The sequence below is a fragment of the Brassica napus genome, chromosome C7, assembly GCF_020379485.1.
Source record: "Brassica napus cultivar Da-Ae chromosome C7, Da-Ae, whole genome shotgun sequence".
In the NCBI taxonomy this organism is placed as follows: Eukaryota; Viridiplantae; Streptophyta; class Magnoliopsida; order Brassicales; family Brassicaceae; genus Brassica; species Brassica napus.
The window spans coordinates 19,706,485-19,719,928 of NC_063450.1; positions in this window are offsets into that span (position 1 = coordinate 19,706,485).

A 13,444-nucleotide genomic window follows, 5' to 3' on the forward strand; every position below is an offset into this window, starting at 1 on the left:
TACATATGTACTAATTAAATATCTATTTTTTAATTGAAGGTTGCCCCGAAGAAAAAGGGACGTATTGTCGGGATCGGGTCTGTCAACGATGTCCCGAGGGCGAGAGCTGAACACGCTGTAAGAATGGAAGAAGAATCTTCTCTCTGTAGGGATTTGACTGCGGCCAAAGAAGTCATAGCTGACCACAGCGACAAATTTGCATGTATGGCAAATATGTTTGATATGATGATAGAGACAACCCCAAACGTCAACCCGGCTCTTGCCTCTAGGTGGCAGTCTCTACGTCCGAGCTTTATCCCCGAGCCCACTCCGGAAGAGCAGACAGATTTAGAGCGACGTGCGGATGAGCATAGTTCCGACCTCTTCGACGAAATAAACCTTAACACTTAGTTTTTTCGGTTTTAGTTAATTAGTATTATGAATGTTTTGTATTATGGATATTATTATGTTTCTGAATGTTAGATATTTTCTTTTAATTTTATCAAATTTTAAAAATTAAAATCAAAATAAATTTAAATATTTGATTTTAATTAATATATTAAATTCATAATTAAATACAAAATTCGAAAATAAATAAATAAAGTGGGTTAATTTACGACCAAAGAACATTTAACGCCGATGTAAAGTGGTCGATACATTACGACAAATAAACATCGACGTAGAAGCAAATTGGTCGTAAGTTTACGACCTATGTCCATCTAATTTATGAGACGTAAATGTGCGTCACATGTACGACTAATGATTTTACGTTTAACTTACGACCAAGTGTCTGAGTCGTACATTTAGGTTTGCTTTACGACTAATGCATTTACGTTTAACTTACGACCCAATTAATGGAGTCGTACATTTACGTCTGCTTTACGGATAACACCATTAGTCGTAACTTTACGACCAATGTGCCTCGAATAATTATTTACGACCAGCTTCTAAAGACCAATCGTTTTTCGAAGCTAATTAGTCGTAAAGCCTATATTACGACCAAATAGCTACTAATACAGTAGTCGTTAAGGTCCTGTTTTCTTGTAGTGTATGTTGTGTTTGAATGAATTAGGTTATGTGCTTTGGTTTTTGTTCTGATTAGTTGTATGATTCAAAACTACACTATTGAATCTGATTAATTTTATGAATATGGTGACCGAGACATGATGGGAAATAATGAATTCCCTAATGTTCCTAAAAAAATCACCATTCACAAGGAATAATTTGTCCTTCTCAATTCCTCTCATTCCTTTTTTTGGTAGAGAAATAAAAAACAAAATTATTCCTTGTTAAATTTGAGAAGGAATAATCATTCCTTTTGATTCCTCCTATTTTATTCCTCTTCGTTCCTTTATAATCGTTCTTTTTGTTTCCAGAATGGTCACCAGTCGGACCTTCAGAGAAACAAACAGCAGCTGACTGGACTTGAATTCAATTCACGTTCAAGAGTTGTTAATTAACTCTAATTGAACATATTAGTAGTTAATACAAAGATAAGAAAACAAAGAAGAAAATACAAAAAAAAGCGGTTCTTTTGTTTTGAACAAAAAAGAGTGGTTCAAGTGTCTGAGAATTCATCACTTTTTGTTGATGCTTTACGTTGTTAACATATTATATCTTAAGTGACAAAAGCATTTCCCATAGGGTTTATAGTGTTAGTGATATTGTTGGGGTCAAAAACGGTTACGACGGAATTACCATCCGAAAATCCTCGGAGATCGTATTTCCGAAAGAGATAGTAAAAAGGAAGATGTAACTTTCGTAAAATATAATCAAACACAAAGTTTTTACGAAGAAGTATCCTTGAAGATTCAAACCAAACTAACCAAGCTCGACCGTTGCGTAATTACCACGGGTACACACTGTCCGGTCGCTGCGTAGCAACCAAGTCCGAGCCAAAGCTCGGTCGCTACGAAGCGACCGAGCTCGAGTCAAAGCTCGTTCGCTACGTAGCGACCGAGCACTCGTCCAGCTCGGTCACTACGTAGCGACCGAGCACTCGTCCAGCTCGGTCGCTCGCTCGGTCGCTACGTAGCGATCGTCCCGCTCGGTCTCTACGTAGCGACCGAGCTCGAGCCAAAGCTCGGTCGCTACGTAGCGACCGAGCGATCGTCCCGCTCGGTCGCTACGTAGTGACCGAGCTCGAGCCGAAGCTCGGTCGCTACGTAGCGACCGAGAGATCATCCCACTCAGTCGCTACGTAGAGAACCGAGCACTCGTCCCGCTCGGTCGCTACGTAGCGACCAAGCGATCGTCCCGCTCTGTCGCTACGTAGCGACCGAGCTCGAGCCAAAGCTAGGTCGCTACGTAGCGACCGAGCTCAAGCCAAAGCTCGCTCGGTACGTAGCGACTGAGCGTTCGTCCCGCTCGGTCGCTACGTAGCAACCGGGACAAGCCGAAGTTCAGTCGCTGTGTAGCGATTGAACCCTTCCGAACATCAATACGACATCAATCCATGCATTCTCGTCAAACCTTCGAATGCTATCTCCCGAAGACCATAGCAAGCTCAGTCCATGTTTTCCGCTATTCAAATTCATCGATCAAACTTCGCGGATTAGAAACCGCGGAAAGTTCGTTCTTTATCAAAAGAATTCGTAGTAAACGTGTCGAGTCGGAAGACGGCCCAAAGGGATCTAAAACACGACTCGAGAACCATCCTACCATTTCTTAACCAAAAGCCCGTAAACCGCAGCAAGGTTTACGCTTGGTCCACAAGGAAGGATAAATATCAAGTTTCCGCGGATAAATACGGAAGTTTTAAAGATAATTGGAAGATCGGGAAAAATGGAATATCTCCATTTTTATGCTATGACGGCTTAAGGGCAGAAGAGTAAAAGCGTAATCCGACCTTGGAGCTAGTATATAAGGAGTCCTAGGCGAGGAGCATGGCAGAAGATTTTTCAGAGCAAACTTAGCAGTTAGAGCAATTTAGGCAATTTTCCGTTTTTGTTATTTTGAGCTGCGACTCAATTAGGTTTAGCCATCTTAGGGTTGCTAGAACTAGGAATCTCGCCGACAGCTCACGATCCCAGGCTTATACCTTGTTGTAAACGCTCATACGCAGATTCGGAATAAGATCTACTTTGCTCTCTTTTTCGATCTCCTATTCTTATCGTTGTTATTCTCGTTTTTTGATTGCTTGACGTGTGGTAATTAGCAGATATTCGGGTCCTCTGGGAAATTAGGGTTTTCCTAGTTTCCTTATTTAAACGGAAATCGACAGTGCGAATTTCGGTTCCCACAGTTTGGCGCTAGAAGGAGGGGGGTACGGATCAATCTAACCCGCAAAAGCCACATCACTCTCGATCAGACATGTCAACTAACGACGCGGATAACGTGCAAACTCCTCTTAACGGAGGCAGCGGCACCGATCTCCACACTCCAGTAGCGGACGTATCCGCGGCCAACGCACAAGCCAACGCCGCGACGCTCGAGGAGTTTAAAAAGATGTTCGCCACCTATGAGAAAAGGTCGGAAGAATAGGATAAGCTCGTGAATACCTTGACCCAACAGGTTGAAACCTTAACGGCAAGGACCCAAGCAATCCGCCCCCGCGGAACCACCAAAATCCACGGGAAGAGGCTCGACTTCCCTACTCCACTCGACAGACCAGGAGTCGCGCGGGAACGACCTTCCGGTCAAAACCCTAGCGAGAAATCTTCCATCGAAATGGGGAACCCTCAAAGACTTCCTCCCCCTGCAAAGGACTCGGAGGATAACGAAGCCGAACACATTGACCTGGATCCTAGCGATGTTTCGAACGACACCGACGAGGACGTCGACAGACATCCGAGAAGGACCAGAAGCAGATCTGCTTGGGAAGGCTCCCCGTTCGAAAAACCAATGACGGAAGAGGAAGAAATCGCCTATTGGAACGAACAGGAGGAGCTGGCTGAAAGACAAACCGAGCTCACTCGCAGTAAACGCCGACAGGCTCGGAAATCTACTGACGAGACATCGGATATCCGCGATCTTCGCGACTACATCACCAAGACTGCGGCAGAAGTGAGGGCCGTAAAGTCTCAAATCCATCATGCTACTAGTGCTGCCCCCGAAATCGATCGACTGTTGGAAGGAGCTCGGAAGACCCCTTTTACCAATCGCATTTCGGACATGAGGGTGTCCGATCCGGGAAAAATCAAAGTACCGAAGTACGATGGTACGGCCGATCCAAAAGCGCACCTTCAGGCTTTCCACATCGCGATGGGAAGAGCTAGACTGAAGGACGGCGAAAAGGATGCCGGCTACTGCCGCCTGTTCGTTGAAAACCTGGAAGGAGCAGCACTTGAATGGTTCGCACGCCTTCGTCGTAACACCATCGGGAGTTTCCGACAGCTCGCATCGGAATTTCTCAAGCAATACTCTGTATTCATAGACAGAGAAACTTCCGATGTTGACCTCTGGAGTCTCTCCCAGAGGGAAGACGAACCCCTCCGCGAGTTTATCAGTCGGTTCAAGCTGATAATGTCAAGGGTCAGTGGGATAAGCGACAAAGTGGCCATCGACGCGCTGAGAAAGACGCTCTGGTACAAGTCGAAATTCAGAAAGTGGATAACTCTCGACAAACCACGAACGATCCAGGACGCCCTCCACAAAGCAACGGACTACATCATAGTAGAGGAGGAAACTAAAGTCTTATCGCAAAAACATAAGGCGGTAAGACCATCCTCGAAAGACGTGGACCCGAAAGGGAAAAAGAAGAACTCTCGTAACGGCAAGTACGTCCATCACGAGGGGGAAGATCTCCAGGGGGCGCATAACTATGCGATCAACTCGGATCAGGGTCGGACCACGGGCAACACATGGACTCGCAATCAAGGGTATGACGAAAACACCTTCTGCGAGTTCCACCAATCCCGAGGACATTCCACAACCAACTGCAAAGTCTTGGGAGCAAGACTGGCCGCGAAGCTACTCGCTGGAGAGCTCTCGGAAGTAACTAGCGTCAAGGATCTGATCCTCGATTCTGATCGCCCTCCAAAGACGGACAGAAATCCGTCCGCTGAAAAATCCCCTCAACAAAACCAGCCTGGGGATAAACGCGGCAGGAGGCCAGACGACAAAGGGAACGATAACAATCGCCGCAGAGTCAATATGATCATCGGAGGATCACAATACTGCGGCGACACTGTGTCGGCCATCAAGGCTTACCAACGGAAGGCGGAGTCGAGCGCAAATTGGTCTACATGGTCTCCTCCCCGAGATGGCCAAAATTGCTCGATCACCTTCACAAAGGAAGAGGCCGGCGGCATCGATCAACCTCACTGCGACCCGCTCGTCAAAGATCTCGTTATACGAGACTTAGAAGTCGAAAGGGTACTCGTCGACACGGGAAGCACGGTCAACGTAATCTTCCGCGACACTCTCAAACGGATGAGCATCGAACTCGGAGAAGTAATTCCGACGCCAAAACCACTCACGGGTTTTTCAGGCGAAGTATCGATGACTCTTGGATCGATCCAATTGCCAGTCATGGCCAAGGAGATCACGAAAATCGTCGAGTTCGCGGTGGTCGATCATCCCGCTATCTACAACGTGATCATGGGAACCCCATGGCTCAACGCCATGCAGGCAGTTCCGTCAACCTTCCACCTGGGTCTCAAATTCCCAACCCCAAGCGGAGTCGCGGCCATCTGGGGTGCCAAAAACAGTCGCGGCTATGCTTCCTCGCAGAGCACAAGTTAAGGCAAATCACGACTTCTGCAGCTGTAAACGGCAAGCGCACGAAGATAGACCAATCTTCGGCCAAAAGCACCCCGGGAAAAAACGAATTAAAAACGTCTACCAACGCAAACGCATCGGACGTCGAAGCTCGACACAAGTCTGAAGCCCACGCTACAACTCAACCGGAACATCCGGAAAATAGCGTTGACCCAGCCACGATCGACAAGGTCAAGGCGGACATCGCGACATCTACCGCCGAGTAAGAACACTCGCGGCATGAAACAGAACTACGAGATGGCTTGATCCTCGAAAGGGGTACGTAGGCAGCTCGTCAAAAGTCGAGTTCAGCTATCTCCCTTTCTAAAAAGGGGGGGGGGGGGTGGGTGTGTATACTCGTATACTCCCACTTAAAAAATCGCCATTATTGTAATCGAGTTTTTAAGAAATTTCAAAAATATTTACTACAATATACGTTGTCCTTTTTATCGGAAAACGTTTACGCTTCAGTTAAACACAAAAAAATTTCAGGACACGCCTGGAAACATTAAGACTCTTGTCTGCAGCCTCATCCGACCCAAAAATTGTAAAAAAACATCATCCTTCAAACGCACAAAGATACACGTATAATTCTCGAAACAACTGCGAGACGTCGCAAAGTTAAAATTCGAAGATAATACGAACAAATTGTCCGAACGCGACCACCAAAACCTTACACCCCGTTCGTCGATTGGCCCCGACGAACACGCCAGCCGTCTTAAACAAACGCAATTCGATCACTCTTTTGATCTTTAAAAACGTCCAGCACAAGGACAAAAGCGCGCTACAACAAAAATCCGAAATTTTGGTTTAGCACTTCCAGTTAATTCTGAGAAGATGCTCGATTCGTACCATACAAGTCATATAAGCCGAGAACATATCGCGGACTTTAAATCGGTGCGAATCAGGAAGAAATCGCAACAGGAAAAACGATAGCCGGCTAGTCACCGCATAAACCTTAACCGAAAGTAAACTAGGTCTTGCCCTAAACCCAACGCTCTGGTCTCAAACATCTCAAGGCATGATATCTAAAAGATACGAGATCCTAAACCATGTCTCTCCGTTCGTATCTCAATGTTCTCGAAAATCGTAAAGATAAATAATTTTTACGAAAATCACGAACGAACCAACAGATTGAACGTCTCATCGGAATTAAATATGAGACGACAACTCATATTTACTTCAAACCTACTCAGGAAAACTCGAAAACGAAAACATTCATCATATAAATAACCGCGTAAAGCGGTAAGGGGATTCAAAGCCACCAACGGCCAATCCCGATAAACGATAAAAACGGCCAAAACAGGCCCGTACAAATCTCTCGGCCACAATCGGCCATAAACATGAAACAGAAAGACGAGCATCTCTCTTTCGATAACTATTCCACCTCTCATAATCCAAAGTCAAAGTCCCCGGACAACGAAGCACCGAACGCATCCGCGGGACGATCCACTTCCTCGCCATCATCGGGAAACCCAGTCGAAACCTCCTCGGTATCAGGGGAAACCGGGATGGAATCCCAGAACCCTTGAATCCGCTCGTCGAGCGGAGGGATAAGCGCCTCAGCGTGGGAACGTTCATTCATCCCACTCTTCATCAAGCTCATTTCCTCCTCAAACGCATAGACATCGGCTCGCGTCCTCCAAAGACTTCCGACCGAACCGCGGCACTCACGAAAGTCACCCACCAAGGTAAAGGCATTCTTGAGGTTCCCATACTCAACCTGGAATTGAGAGGCACGAGTCTTCATCACCTCGACGATTTCCCTCTTGCCTTTCCTTTCCGCTTTGCGGATGGCCCGCGCATGATCACGAGTAAGTTGCGCCTCTCGCTCCAACATCTCGCCTTGCACGCAAGCGAGATCCCGCTCCGCTTTCTCCGCTTTGAAGCGGTAGACCATGGCTTCTCTATGGCCAGCCTCAATGGCCGAGCCCAGCAAGCTCAGGCCCTGCAAAATCGATTGACATGTTATAAATATATATATACATAGGACAATCACCAATTCTCAAAAAATTAACCCCATTGATGATGCGAGATCCTTCCGAAACGACTCTCGGCCTCGCCGATTCTTTCATAGGAGGAGGAGCATCGAAACCCGGTGGCATATCAACAAAGAAATCATCGAAATCCGGAATAGGGACCTCGCTCGAACCACTCCCATCGCCGTAAGCAAGGTTCGGATCCCATCCTGGAAGCATAGAGTCATCCATCGAAAATTCTATGTCGCCAAGATCGACATCTTTTCCCTTCCGAGAGCTCGACTCCGGCACAGCTGTTGGAGCTTCGACGGGATTCTGGTCGTCAGATTCGGAGTCGCTTCCCGTGTCCGCAGCCAAAGCAGGACCGGGTTGCACGGATCTCAGTGCCTTCCGAACCCTCTTCGGCGTAAAAGAAGTCCAGAAGAAGGGACCGTTCCTGAGAAGATCCCTCACCGCAATGATGTCCTCAGGGAACGGAGCAAGAGGGTTGATGAAGGGACGATCATTCGGCAACCTCCGGAACAGTGGAATGCAACTCTCTTCGACGGACGCAGCGTCTATACGAACAAAGAAAAAGAACTTCTTCCACGAGTTGAAGTTCGAAATGAACTTCTTAACCACTGACATAAATTTCCGAGGGACCAACCTATGCTTATCCGTATCTGTGACAAGTTGAAGCCTCAAAAGCGCTTCATAATGATCGACGGAAAGGGAAAGGCCATGCTCGTAGCTTAGGATCAGGATCCCAATAAGATGCTGAATGGCAAGGGGAGTCAACTGGCTTATCGCAACTTCGAAACGGTCCAACACTCGGACGAGAATTTGGGTATTGGGAACCATAGGCGACAACGCACTACGAACGCCTCGTAGCAAGTGAAGTAACCCTCTGGGGGCTGTTAGCACATTCCCCACGGCGAGGAACCCGGAACTCCACAGCATCCGGGATATGGTAGAACGATCGCATGATCGCGAGAAACTCGTCGGTACTCCTGCTTGCATCCCCTTTCTCGACTCCACGATGGGTCAGGACCGGGAACGACTTCTCCTTGGGAGGGTTCAACGAGCCATAATGAGCAACCCACCATGCCTCGTTCTCGGCAGGATGTACCGAGTGAGGCACGAACTCCATCTTCGGAACAATGAGCTCTTCGTAAGCACTCGCGGATGAAGACCCTTTTTTCGCAATCTTTTTCTTGCTCGACATCTTTAAACTTCTCCTAAGAAAATAGAGGAAAATGGTGGAGAGAAAGAAAGAAAATTTTTTCTTAAGAAAGATCTTAGAGAAAGACAAGAAAGTGAAAAAATTATGAAACAAGTTACCTCCCTTCTTATAAGCATGAGGATTTACTGTTCAAGCTCGGACTTTCAGATATTAATTCCATCCATCACGCCTAACTTGCCGAACATGCCTAACCGCACGCTAGGATCCTACGATGCATGATCCTAACGGGCTGGGGGGCTAACTGTTGGGGTCAAAAACGGCTACGACGGAATTACCACCCAAAAATCCTCGGAGATCGTATTTCCGAAAGAGATAGTAAAAAGGAAGATGTAACTTTCGTAAAATATAACCAAACACGAAGTTTTTACGAAGAAGTATCCTTGAAGATTCAAACCAAACTAACCAAGCTCGACCGTTGCGTAATTACCACGCATACACGTTGTCCGGTCGCTGCGTAGCAACCAAGTCCGAGCCAAAGCTCGGTCGCTACGAAGCGACCGAGCTGGAGTCAAAGCTCAGTCGCTACATAGCGACAGAGCGCTCGTCCAGGTCGGTCGCTACGTAGCGACCGAGCGATCGTCCCGCTCGGTCGCTACGTAGGGACCGAGCAATCGTCCCGCTCAGTCGCTACGTAGCGATCGAGCTCGAGCCGAAGCTCTGTTGCTACGTAGCGACCGAGCTCGAGCCAAAGCTCGGTCGCTACGTAGCGACCGAGCACTCGTCCCGCTTGGTCGCTACGTAGCGACCGAGCGATCGTCCCGCTCGGTCGCTACCTAGCGACCAAGCGCTCATCCCGCTCGGTCGCCACGTAGCGACCGAGCGTTCGTCCCGCTCGGTCGCTACGTAGCAACCGGGCTTGAGCCGAAGTTCAGTCGCTGTGTAGCGATTGAACCCTTCCGAACATCGATACGACATCAATCCATGCATTCTCGTCAAACCTTCGAATGCTATCTCCCGAAGTCCGTAGCAAGCTCAGTCCATGTTTTCCGCTATTCAAATTCATCGATCAAACTTCGCGGATTAGAAACCGCGGAAAGTTCGTTCTTTATCAAAAGAATTCGTAGTAAACGTGTCGAGTCGGAAGACGGCCCAAAGGGATCTAAAACACGACTCGAGGCCCATCCTACGATTTCTTAACCAAAAGCTCGTAAACCGCAGCACGGTTTACGCTTGGTCCACAAGGAAGGATAAATGTCAAGTTTCCGCGGATAAATACGGAAGTTTTGAAGATAATTGGAAGATCGGGAAAAATGGAATATCTTCATTTTTATGCTATGACGGCTTAAGGGCAGAAGAGTAAAAGCGTAAACCGACCTTGGAGCTAGTATATAAGGAGTCCTAGGCGAGGAGCATGGCAGAAGATTTTTCAGAGCAAACTTAGCGCTTAGAGCAATTTAGGCAATTTTCCGTTTTTGTTATTTCGAGCTGCGACTCAATTAGGTTTAGCCGTCTTAGGGTTGCTAAAACTAGGAATCTCGCCGACAGCTCTCGAGCCCAGGCTTATACCTTGTTGTAAACTCTCATACGCAGATTCGGAATAAGATCTACTTTGCTCTCTTTTTCGATCTCCTATTCTTATCGTTGTTATTCTCGTGTTCTGATTGCTTGACGTGTGGTAATTAGCAGATATCCGGGTCCTCTGGGAAATTAGGGTTTTCCTAGTTTTCTTATTTAAACAGAAATCGACAGTGCGAATTTCGGTTCCCACAGATATTTCAAGTTATTTTACCATTGATTTTGATCTCATTTACTTCATACTTCCTAAATGGTTTTTAGGTTAGTGACCAATGTGTTGATAATGATGGAAGCAACATTCGCATTTTTCCGTTTATTTTGGAAGTGACATTCAGCCAACCAACGTTCATATTGAGGATATTTGTGAAGTATATAATAGTGAAGCGGATTTTTTACAAAATTTGTGTGGAATTTCAATTGGAGTTGATCATAATGTGCCTAGAAAACAATATGTAAATTGTTTATATGCATTTCTTTTTTCTGAACTATCATGATAGCTCTCATAAATATGTACTAACCCTTCCAAATCAATCCTGAAATTAGCTAAGCATACAAAGAAAGATGAAAACCATTATGTTGATGTTTTCAATTGACAGAAAAATGGACTAAAGTTTATGCTGGAATCATACACCTTAGTGGAGATTTAACCAATTGCACATTCTCTGGAAATGTTGTTGAGTTTAATTGTACACGTTCAATTACTACAAAGGCGTTGGAAGGCCTCTTACAAAGAGGATTAGATCAGTTGGTGAGTTCGGTGTTCTTCGTTCTAAATCAAAATCACAAAAGTGTGTAGATATGGCATAGGAGGACACAAGGAAAGTACATGCATGACTGCTATATGATGAACTTGTATGTCTATGCATTTGTGAGAAGGAAACAAAACATAAAGTTTTATTTAAAAGTTTTTCCTTATTTCAACTGTTTTAGGAAGTTTTTTTAAGTGTCGTTTAAATACTCTAAACATGTTTTATCCTCTTATTTTGATAGTTCATTGAGATTATGTGTTTATATGAACTATCTTTGTGTTTGAATATTATAGCACAAATCTTATATTTAGTTGAGACTCGTTCAATTTTTTCAAATGTTTATGCAAAGGCTTCCTAAATATTTTACATGCTATCATGAATAGGTGATATGCTCAAACACACTTAGAATACATGTTTGGAAACTCATTCTAAATATGTTACATGCTATCCTATATAAGAGATATATATATATATATATATATTTTGTTAATATATACACCGAATGTTTGGTTATAGCGATTTTTCACTGTAGCTTAACGGCTAAACCATTGTTCTTACTATACTCTGGCCATACATGCCCCATGTTCGATTTAAGTCATAATCTGAACTTTTTCAATTTCTCGTTAAATATAAAACAATTGGATATATAATTTTAATCAGTAAGCCCAACATGTATAACAAATGAGCCCATTGGCAACACACTATTATGATTCATTTTCCAAGAGTTTTCTGGTTCAATTCCTATATCTCGCAAAAGATTTTTTTTTTTTTTTTCAAAATTATAAAACATTATTTGAAACTTACCAATATGGAGATATAATCCTTAATTTTGCTGATCACATTTCATATATAATTGAGACATTGATCAAGTATACTAAGAATACATTTTTGGAAACCCATCATATATATGATACATGCCATCCTAAATAAGATATATGTTTAAGTTTGTTAAAATATACACTTAATTTTTGGTTATTAGCAATGCACCATAGCCTAGTTGCTAAACCACTACTCTTACTACATTCTAACTATACATGTTCCCATTCAATTCCTTTCGGAATCCAAACGTTTTTCATTTTTGTTAAATATAAAGGATTGGATATATGCTTTTCATGATATCTTTCTTGAGAATTTTTCATGACATCCTGAAAATGTTCAATAACCTATTGAAAATGTTTTTGCCAACAAATTTTCAAACAATTATAAATTCTACTAAAAACATCCAACTTAAGCACAAAAAATCTTAACACTCCAGTACTTGTTGCAATGATCCCAACGAGGAAGGAGTGTATCATCTTCTCTGATAATGCTAAATGCATCTCGCTCAGCTTGATTAGAGGGCCCATAAATTTTTTTCTAATTTGCTTGAACTCTTCTAGTGTGAGAATCATCTTAAGTGTATCGGTATAAGACTCAAAACCAATAAGATAGCGTAAGAAAGGCAGTCTCAGCTTGGAAATGAATCTTCTATTTTATTCATATAATGTGTAGCAAATCAATAGAAAATTTTGTTAATAAAATTTCTTTCCAAATTCTTTGGAATTTCTTCCTAAATATTTAAGAATGCTTCTTGAAACGAAAGGAAAGAGTTCAAGTAAAGAAACCAGAAACGTGTCATATCAAATTTTATGGAATACCTTCATAAATGTTTAGGAATGCTTTCTTGAACAAAACAAACAAAAAGAAAGATACAACATCAATCAAATGAAGCAATAAAGAAGGAAACAAGTTAAATGACAGAGGAATCATAAGCAAACAATGTACAAGGTCATGAGCAAAGTTTTTGGAATACCTTCCTAAATATTTACAAATGCTTTATGAAATTGTAAATGATATAAAGGTCAACACAGAGATATCTTGCACAATGAATTTAACGAGACTAAACGAATTTTCAGTTTGTTGTTAAAATGTGGATTTTGAACCCACCCACAAGTCCATAATCACAAACCATCAATATGTTCTTGATTCCAGAATTCATAAATGGCTATTAAAGTTATCAAATTTTCAAACAAGGATTGATACATGAGTGTCACTTACACCTACACATGCCAACCACATGTATAAGCAGACCATGAAATGCAATTTCCAAATTAAAGACCTATCCAAAAAATTAGTAAGCTGGGAAGAAGAACAATACTCGACAATAGATCAAACACAAAATAACATAGAGGAGAAAAACGGAACATCAAGTAATAAAAAATTTCAAGTTAATTACAAAGATATTTAAAAAACACATGGAACTACAAGAGTGCATAGTAACTAATCAATTAAATCATATGTTCATCTATATAAAAATTTAT